The following is a 9,446-nucleotide window of genomic DNA, read 5'->3' as shown; positions in this document are numbered from 1 at the left end:
AAAAAATACTTAAAGAGAATACTTACTTTTAACATATAGTCCTGATGTACCAAACCATTACTTCAAACAGCTGGATATTTTAAACAGTTATCTCCCCAGTGCCCTCCTACTGTTCTAAAAATCACCTCTCTTAAATAAAGAGACAAATAGGTCTCCTTTCTTGAGTGTGTAATTTTTATAAATTGCATCAGACCCGCAGTGAGTGTCTTTCTGGGAGTTTCACCAAAACCAAAAAGAAGTTCTTATATAAAACTGCAGCAGGAAATCAGGGAAAGTGTGTGGAACTGCAGGGTCATAGAACTGACCTGCGAGCTACCCTCAGCCAAACCCACAAATCGATACCCCAGGGGTGTGAGGGCCCTGGGGGCCAGCCAACAGCAAGGCTGGCCCTATCTCCCCTGCAGAGGTCTCAGGTGCAGCTCGCGTTCCAGCTGCTGGGCAATCAGGGTGCCCTGGATGGCCCCACAGCCTGGGTTGAACACGGAGTACCCGCTTTTCCCCCCTCTGTCTTCTCCTCAGGGCCTCATTTCCCCACATGCATCCAGTAGAAGAGGGACAGGACAAAATAGGCCAGACCAAATTCCAGTTCCACAAACAGTCCCAGCAGGACCAACCAGAGGAGCACCTTCAAGAAGGTGATGTCGGTCAGGGGAGACTGGCCCCCCTAGGGCAAGGGCGGCAGAGGTGGTGGCTTGGCTGGATTCCGCGGTGGCTGTGACATGCAGTCTACAGGCTAAGCTGCTCCCTGAGCAAGGCTGGGCTGGGCCTGGGCACTCAAGGGCCTCGGTTTCCACACCAAGAACTGTTTTAGCCAGCCTAGGGCTGCCTTTGGAGTTGCAGCTGCTTCCGCCTTCTCTCCCAAGGTTTGTGCACAGTAGCTCTGAAGTGCTGGGTTCTGCCGCCAACCTGGCTGGTTTCTGGGCCCTACCTCCAACTCAGCTAACCGCTGCTCCGTGGCACATGCCCTGTTCTCTGTGTGCCCAGGAGTGCATGTGCCCATGCTGGTGTATTATATTGATTGATTTTTATATGTTGAAAGACCCTTGCATTCCTGGCATAAATCACTCTTGGTCTTAGTGTATAATACTTTTAATATACTGCTGAATTCAGTTTGCTGGTGCCTTGTTGAGAATTTTTGGATATATATCCACAAGTGATATTGATCTGTGGCTCTCTTTTAATGTGATATATTTGTCTATCCTTAGTATCAGGGTAATGGTGGCCTCATAGAATGACTTAGGAAGTGTTCTCTCATCTTCTTTAGGAAGATTTTGAGAATTGGTGTTAACTTATTTTTAGGTGTTTGGCAGAAATAACTAGTGGAGCCATTTGGTCCTGAGCTTTTCTTGCTTGGGAAGTTTTTGATTACTGATTCAATCTCTTTATTCGTTATTGCTCTAATCAGATTTTCAATAAGATATAACAATTATGAACATATATGCACCCAACAACAGATCCCCAAATATATGAAGCAAAAATTGACAGAATCAAAGGGAAGAATAAACAATTCTATAATAATAGTTGGAGATTTCAATACCCTGCTTTTATTTTTTTATAAATTTATCTATTTATTTATTTTTGGCTGCACTTGGTCTTTGTTGCTGTGCACAGGCTTTCTTTAGTTGCAGCAAGCAGGGGTTACTCTTTGTTGTGGTGCGCAGGTTTCTCATTGCGGTGGCTTCTCTTGTTGCGGATCATGGGCTCTAGGTGTGTGGGCTTCAGTAGTTGTGGCACGCAGGCTCAGTAGTTGTGGCTCACGGGCTCTAGAGCACAGGCTCAGTAGTTGTGTCACGTGGGCTCTGCGGCATGTGCTATCTTCCCAGACCAGAGATCAAATCTGTGTCCCCTGCATTGGCAGGCAGATCCTTAACCACTGTGCCACCAGGGAAGTCCCTCAATACCCTACTTTTAATAATGATAGGACAATCAGATAAAAGATCATTATGGAGATAGAGAATTTAAGCAACACTATAAACCAACTAGGCCTAACAGATATACACAAATCCTCCAACCAACAACAGCAGAATGCATATTTTTCTTCCAATTGCAGGTAGGACATTCTTCACAACAGAACATATGTTAGGCCACAAATCAGGTGTTAATAAATTCAAAAAGACTGAAACCATACAAAGGATATGCTCTGAACACAAAGAAATGAAACTAGAAATCAATAACATTAGGAGAACTGGAAAATTCCAAATATGTGGAAATAAAACCATACATTAAATAGCCAATGAATGAAAGAAAAAATTCAGAAGGGAAATCAGAAAATACTCTGATACAAGTTAAAATTAAAAACACAATATACCAAAACTTACAAGATGAAATGAAAGCCATGCTCAGATGGAATTTTATAGCTGTAAATGTCTACATTAAAAATGAAAAGAAATCTCAAATAAGCAACTTATCTTCATACCTTAAGGAAATAAAAAAAAGAAGAGCAAATTAAACAAAAAATTATCAGAAAGAAAGAAATAATAAAGAATGGAGCTGAGAATAACAAAATAGAGAATAAAAACATAATAGAGACAGTCAATGAAACTAAAAGTTGTTTTTTTAGAGATTATTAAAACTGACTAACATTTATCTATACTTACCAAAGAGAGAGAGGGAGAGACAAAGAAGAGAGAAAGAACTAAATTTCTAAAATCATAGGTGAAAGTGGGGACATTGCTACTATACCTTACAGAAAAAAAAACTTATAGGAAAATATTATGAAAAATTGTTTGCCTACAAATTAGATAACCTAGATGAAATAGACAAATTTCTAGATACAAACTACCAAAACTGATTAAAGAATAAATAAACATCTTAAATTTGTACCAATTAGTTTGAAGTAGTACCAGCTTAGCTTCATTACTGTACAAAAATATTGCTCTTATGCAGCTCCATCCCATCTTCCTCATGCTGTTATTTTCACAAATCACATCTTTATACATTGTATACCTATTAACATAGATTTGTAGTTATTGTTTTATGTGTTTTTCTTTTAAATCGTATAGAAAAAAAGAGGATTTATGAGGTAGAAATCAATAATACTGGTTTTTATGTTTACCTACATAGCTACCTTTACCTTTGTTTTTTATTTCTTTATATGGCTTTGACTTACTGTCTAATGTTCTTTTATTTCAGCCTGAATTAGTACCATTAGCATTTCTTGTAGTACAGGTCTACCAGTGACAAACTACCTCAGTGTCTGTTTATCTGGGATTGTCTTGATTTCTCCTTCATTTTTGAAGGATATTTTTGTTGAGTATAGAAGTTTTGGGTGACAATTTTTTTTCTGTCAGTATTTTAAATATGTCATTCCACTGTTTACTAGCTTCCATGATTTTTGATAAGAATATATATTCTGGGCTTCCCTGGTGGCGCAGTGGTTGAGAGTCTGCCTGCCGATGCAGGGGACACGGGTTTGTGCCCTGGTCCAGGAAGATCCCACGTGCCGCAGAGCGGCTGGGCCCGTGAGCCATGGCCGCTGAGCCTGCGCGTCCGGAGCCTGTGCTCCACAACGGGAGAGGCCACAACAGTGAGAGGGCCGCATACTGCAAAAAAAAAAAAAAAAAAAAAAGAATATACATTCTTCCCAAGTGCTCCTGGAGCAATTACCAGGATAGACTATTTAGTAGGCCATAAGAAAAACCTCAGTAAATTTAAAAAGATAGAAATCATATAAATTATGTTCTCTGACCACAGTGAATTGAATTTAGAAATAGAAAGATATTTCAGGAACTCACAAATATGTGGAAACTAAACAACAAACTCCTAGATAACCACTTGGTCAAAGAAAAAACTCAAAAGAAAAATTAGAAAATACTTTGAGATCAATGAAAATGAAGATGAAACATTCCAAAACTTAAGATGTGGTTAAAGCAGTGTTCAGGGGGAAATTTATAGCTGTAAATACTTATGTTAAAAAAGAGGAAATATTTCAAATCAGTAACCTAATTTCCACCTTAAGACACTGGAAAAAAAGAATAAACAAATGTAAAGCAAGCAGAAGGAAAGAAATAATGAAGTGCAAATTAATGAAATAGAGAGTAGAAAATAGAGAAAATCAATGAAACCAAAAGCTGGTTCTTTAAAATGATTAACAAAATTGACAAACTTATAGCTATATTCACAAAGGGAAAACCATAGATGACTCAAATTACTCAATCAGAAACTAAAGAGAAGACATTCCTACAGATATTACAGAAATACAAATGATTAAAAAGGAATACTCTGAACAATTGTGTGTCAATAAATAAGACAATTCAGATGAAATCGAAAAATTCCTAGAAAGACACAGACCACCAAAACCAATTAAACAAGAAACAGACAATAAGAATGGATCTATAACATGAGTTGAATTAGTAATTTTAAAAAACAGCTACAAAGAAAGTATTAGCACAGATGGATTCATTGGTGAATCGTACCAAACATTTAAAAAAGAACTAATACCAATTCTTCAGAAACTCTTCCAAAAAAATAGAAGAGGAAGCAATATTTCCCAATTTCCCAACTCATTCTCTGAAGCCAGTATTACCCTGATACCAAAACCAGACAAAGAGATCACAGGAAAAGAAACCTAAAGACTAGCATCTCATAATAATAAAGATGCAAACATCCTCAACAAAACACTAGAAAAGAGACATCTATAGAACATTCCACCCAACAACAGAATATATATTCTTCCCAAGAACATATGGAACATTCTCCAGAACAGACCATATGCTAAGCCATAAAAGAAAACACTGACAAACCAAATTCAGCAACATAAATGATTTATACGCCATGGTCAAGTGTGATTTATCACAGAAAAGCAAGGATGGTTTAATATCTGAAAAATAATTAATATACCATATCAATGGAATAGAAAATGAAAATCACAGCTATCTCAGTAGATACAGAAAAAAAACATTCAACGAAATATAACACCCTTTTATGATAAAAACACTCAACAAACTAGGAATACAAAAGAACTTTATTAAGTATATAGAAGATATGTAAGATATCCCCACATCTAACATCCATAAGATCAGTTATGAGACAAAGATATCTGGTCTTACCACTTCTATTCAACATGGTACTAAAGGTTCTAGCCTGGCTAATTGGGCATAAAAAAAGCAATAAAAGGCATCCAAAATGCAAAGAAGAAGTAAACCCATCTTTATTCACAGATGACAAGATCTTATACATAGAACATCCTAAGGAATCCACTAAATACCTGTTAGAACTAATAAACAAATTCAGTAAGGTTGCAGGATACAAGATCTATATACAAAAATAAACGGTATTTCTATATACTTGCAATGAACAATCTGAAAATGAAATTAAGAAAACAATTGCATTTACAATAGCATCAAAAAGAATAAAATATTTAAGAATAACTTTAATAAAAGGAGTGTAAAACTTATACATGCTCTAAAAACTACAAAATTTTGTTGGAAGAAATTAAAGATCTAAATACACATAAAAACATCCTGTGTTTGTGGATTAGAAGACTTAATATTTTTAAGATGGCAATACCCCCCAAATTGATTTACAAATTCAATGCAACCCCTATCAAAATCTTCGCTGCCTTATTTGCAGAAATTGGTAAGCTGATCCTAACATTCATATGGAAATGCAAGGGACCCAGAATAGTCAAAACATTCTTGAAAAAAGAACAAAGTTGGAGGTCTCACACTTTCTGATTTCAAAACTTACTACAAAGCTATAGTAATTAAGAACATATGGTACTGGCATAAGGATGGACATATAGATCAATGGAATAGAATTAAGAGTCCAGATATGAACTTATATGTCTATGGTTAACTGGTTTTCAACAAGGGTTCCAAGGTCATTCAATGGGAAAGAATAGTCTTTTCAAAAAATGGTACCATGACAACTGGATAGACATATGCAAAAGAATGAGATTGAACACTTACCTCACACCATATACAAAAATTAACTCAAAGACCTAAATATAAGGGCTAAAATTATAAAACTCTTAAAAGAAAACATGGAGATAAATCTGCATGACCCTAGGTTTAGAAACAGAATCTCATATATGACACCAAAGCATAAGAAACACAATCAAAATATATAAATTGAACTTCATCAAAATAAAAAACATCTGTGCTTTAAAGGACACTATCAAGAAAGTGGAAAAACAATCCCCACGATGGGAGAAATGTTTTCAATTTACAGGGAACTTGTATCTAGTATCCATAAGCGACTCTTAGAACTGATTAATAAAGAGACAACCCAATTTTAAAAATGGGCAAAGTATCTGAATAGACATTTCTCCAAAGAAGATATACAAATGACAGATAAGCACATGAAAATGTTCTCAGGGGAATGCATATCAAAACCACAATGGGATACCACTTCACTTCTACTGGAATTGCTATAATCAAAAAGCCAGATAATAACAAGTGCTGACAAGCATGTGGAGAAATCAGAACCCTCATACACTGCTGGAGGGAAAGTAAAATAGTGCAGCCACTTTGAAAACAGTTTGGCAGTTCCTTACATGGTTAAACATAGAGTTATCATATGACCCAGCAATTCCAATCCTAGGTATATACCCAAAAGAAATGAAAACATACATTCACACAAAAACTTGTTCATGAATGTTTACAGCAGCATTATTCAAAACAGCCAAAAGGTGAAAACAACCCAAGTATCTATCAACTGATGAATAGATAAATTAAATGTGTTATATCTGTACAGTGAAAATTTATTCCGCAATAAAAATAAATGAAGTACTAATACATGCTACAAGATGGATGCACCTTGAAAACATCACATTAAGTGAAAGAAGCCAGTCATACAAAGCCACTTATAGTATAATCCCAATTACATGAAATGTCCATTATAGGCAAATCCACAGACACAGAAAGTTGATTAGTGGTTTCCAGGAGTTGGAGACAGGGGGAAGGGGAATGCCTGCTAACAGGTATAGGATATCTTTTTGAGGTGACAAAGCATTCTAAAGTTGACTGTGGTAGTGGTTACACATATACTAAAAACAGTTGAATTGTATGCTTTAAATGGATGAATTGTATGGTATGTGAATTATATCTCAATAAAGCTGTTCTTTTTAAAGGAAGTTCCACTTCGAACATTAAAAAAAGAAGCTGTGATCCACTCAGACCAACTCAATTAGTGAAAACTTGGGAAAGAAACATGGGACTTGAAGAGACAGAACCTTAGGATGATCTGGCCTCATGGAGGTTGGAACTGAAGCCGAAGCTATTCTGGAGACCTCTGCAGCAGAACTTTATTCACTCTTAGCCTTTTTTTTCATTTTTTCAGATTCAACTCCCAGTTGAATCTCCCAGTCAGCTTCTTGATTTTCTCTAGTTCCCAGTTCAGAATCCTTTTTGCATAGAAGTTCCTGCCAGACCACTTTCAAGGCACCACCAAGCAGACTGCCCTTTGGTCAGATGGACAACTTGATCCAACTAACCATGCTCACCCCTACCCCACCTCACTGGATTCAATTACTTCCTCTTCTCTCCCTTGCTCCAACAGCACTCTGAACCTCTGTCTATTATATACTTTAGCCTCTTGGGTTCTGGCCAGTAACTATACATTTCTCTCCCAGAAACCTGGCCTAATTTTTCTCTACTTCCTGCAGGGCATCTGGTACAGCCAGGTACAATATATGTACTAAGAAAAAAGCATTCAAAAATAATGATAGGGCTTCCCTGGTGGCGCAGTGGTTGAGAGTCCGCCTGCCGATGCAGGGGACACGGGTTCATGCCCCGGTCCGGGAAGATCCCACATGCCGCGGAGCGGCTGGACCCGGGAGCCATGGCCGCTGAGCCTGCGCGTCCGGAGCCTGTGCTCCGCAACGGGAGAGGCCACAGCAGTGAGAGGCCCGCGTACCGCAAAAAAAATAAAAATAAAAAAATAATGATAATAGCACTTACCAAGTGTTTACAATGTGACAGGTATTAAGCCCTTTTCATGAATTAACTCATTCAATCCTCACATCAGCCCTATATGGTAAATACTATTATTATCCCCACAGTACTGATAAGGAAACTGTGGCTTTAGAGAAGTTAAGTAGCTTGCCTCAAATCACACAGCTAGTAAGTGGCAGACCATGGAATGAAGCACAAGCATCCTGGCTCTTGAGAATTTGCAAATTACATACAACCCAGAGGACTAGCAGATCCCTAGGATTATAGTGATTCAAGCTTCAGAGAGTTCTCTACAGGCTGAAATGATGAGTTGAAATGTTCTAGCACCAAATGCCCCAATCCAACTGCACAAGTCTAGGAAGAGGAAGATGGGCTTAGCAGCAGCAAATTTGGAAGCCCCTTTGAACTTTCCCTTTTCCTCTCAACCATTTGCCAAGTGAGGTTGCGGTCACTTCCATGATATTTGCCCCACCTTTGCCCTACTCTCCATTCTCACTGACTCTGCCCTAGTCTAAGACACCACCATCCCTTCCCTAGACCACAGAAAAGTCTCCTAGGTGACATTGCCTGCAGCCACCCTTTCTCCACACCTAGGCAGATTATAAAACCCTACTTGGCACACTTCCCCTTTAAGACTTCTATCTATCCTTACTAAATTGTGAGTCCTTGAGGTAGAGTCCAGATTTGTTTATTTTTGTATTTCTCCCCACCACCACCAAAAAAAGAAACACACACACACAAACACAAACACACACATACAATGTGCTCAGTGCCGTGCCTGGTATGCTGAATGCTTCTTAAGTTTCCTGGGTCTACCTAAGAGGGCAGATTTCTATTTCCTCACTGAGGATGGTAGGGGAAAGGCCTGCACCACCACCACCCTCATGTCCCTGTGCCCCCAACCTACCGTGACCCTGAGCATTGTTACCAGCTGATGAGGAAGTATCCTTTCCCTCCTTGTGTTGGGTCACCAGCAGCTCTGTATGACAGATATAGACTCATCTTATCAACAATTAGGTGAAACCACTCAGAGTTTTATCCAAGGGCCAGACACACAGATGGCTAGTGGAGCTAAGTTGTTTCCACCTCTCAGGAAAGACTACACCAGGGTGGCATCCACCAAGGGCCTTGATACACTGCTGTAAGCTTTCCACGTCATTTTTATCTTTAAAAGTGCTGTAAGGGAGGTAGGGCAGGGGCTTCATATTTCAAATGGGGAAACTAAGGCTCAGAGAGTGAACTGCCCCGAGTCAGCGAGGCTGCCCATGCAATCCTAACTCCGACACACACACGCAGTGCTGGAGCACGCTTGTGGATACATTAGCAGCAGTTTCACTCACAAGCATTCCTGCCATCCTGATAAGTGCAGGGACCTGAAATAGCAGATACAATCTGCATTGGTTAATCAGACTTGTTGGTCACACCACTGAAGAGCACCAGTCTCAGCTGAAAGGAAGTAAGGTGAAGCATGACACATAAGCCACCAAGAAGTAGCTCTGGGACTGTGACGGTGGATGTGCTATTTCTATGTGTGTATGTGGTGAAGGCAGG

General features: G+C 38.8%; 1 pseudogene across 1 annotated transcript; it reads right to left on the bottom strand.

Moving 5' to 3' along the window:
- Positions 1-389: 389 nt before the first annotated feature.
- On the bottom strand, positions 390-1,000 carry LOC309840070 (SAYSvFN domain-containing protein 1-like; annotated as a pseudogene). The gene has a single exon. The product of its transcript is annotated as an SAYSvFN domain-containing protein 1-like (transcript).
- Positions 1,001-9,446: the final 8,446 nt, after the last annotated feature.

This window comes from Grampus griseus, assembly GCF_964374135.1.
Source record: "Grampus griseus genome assembly, chromosome: X".
Lineage (NCBI taxonomy): Eukaryota > Metazoa > Chordata > Mammalia > Artiodactyla > Delphinidae > Grampus > Grampus griseus.
The sequence above is the reverse complement of the archived record's forward strand: the minus strand, read 5'-3'. Positions and strand labels throughout refer to the sequence as shown.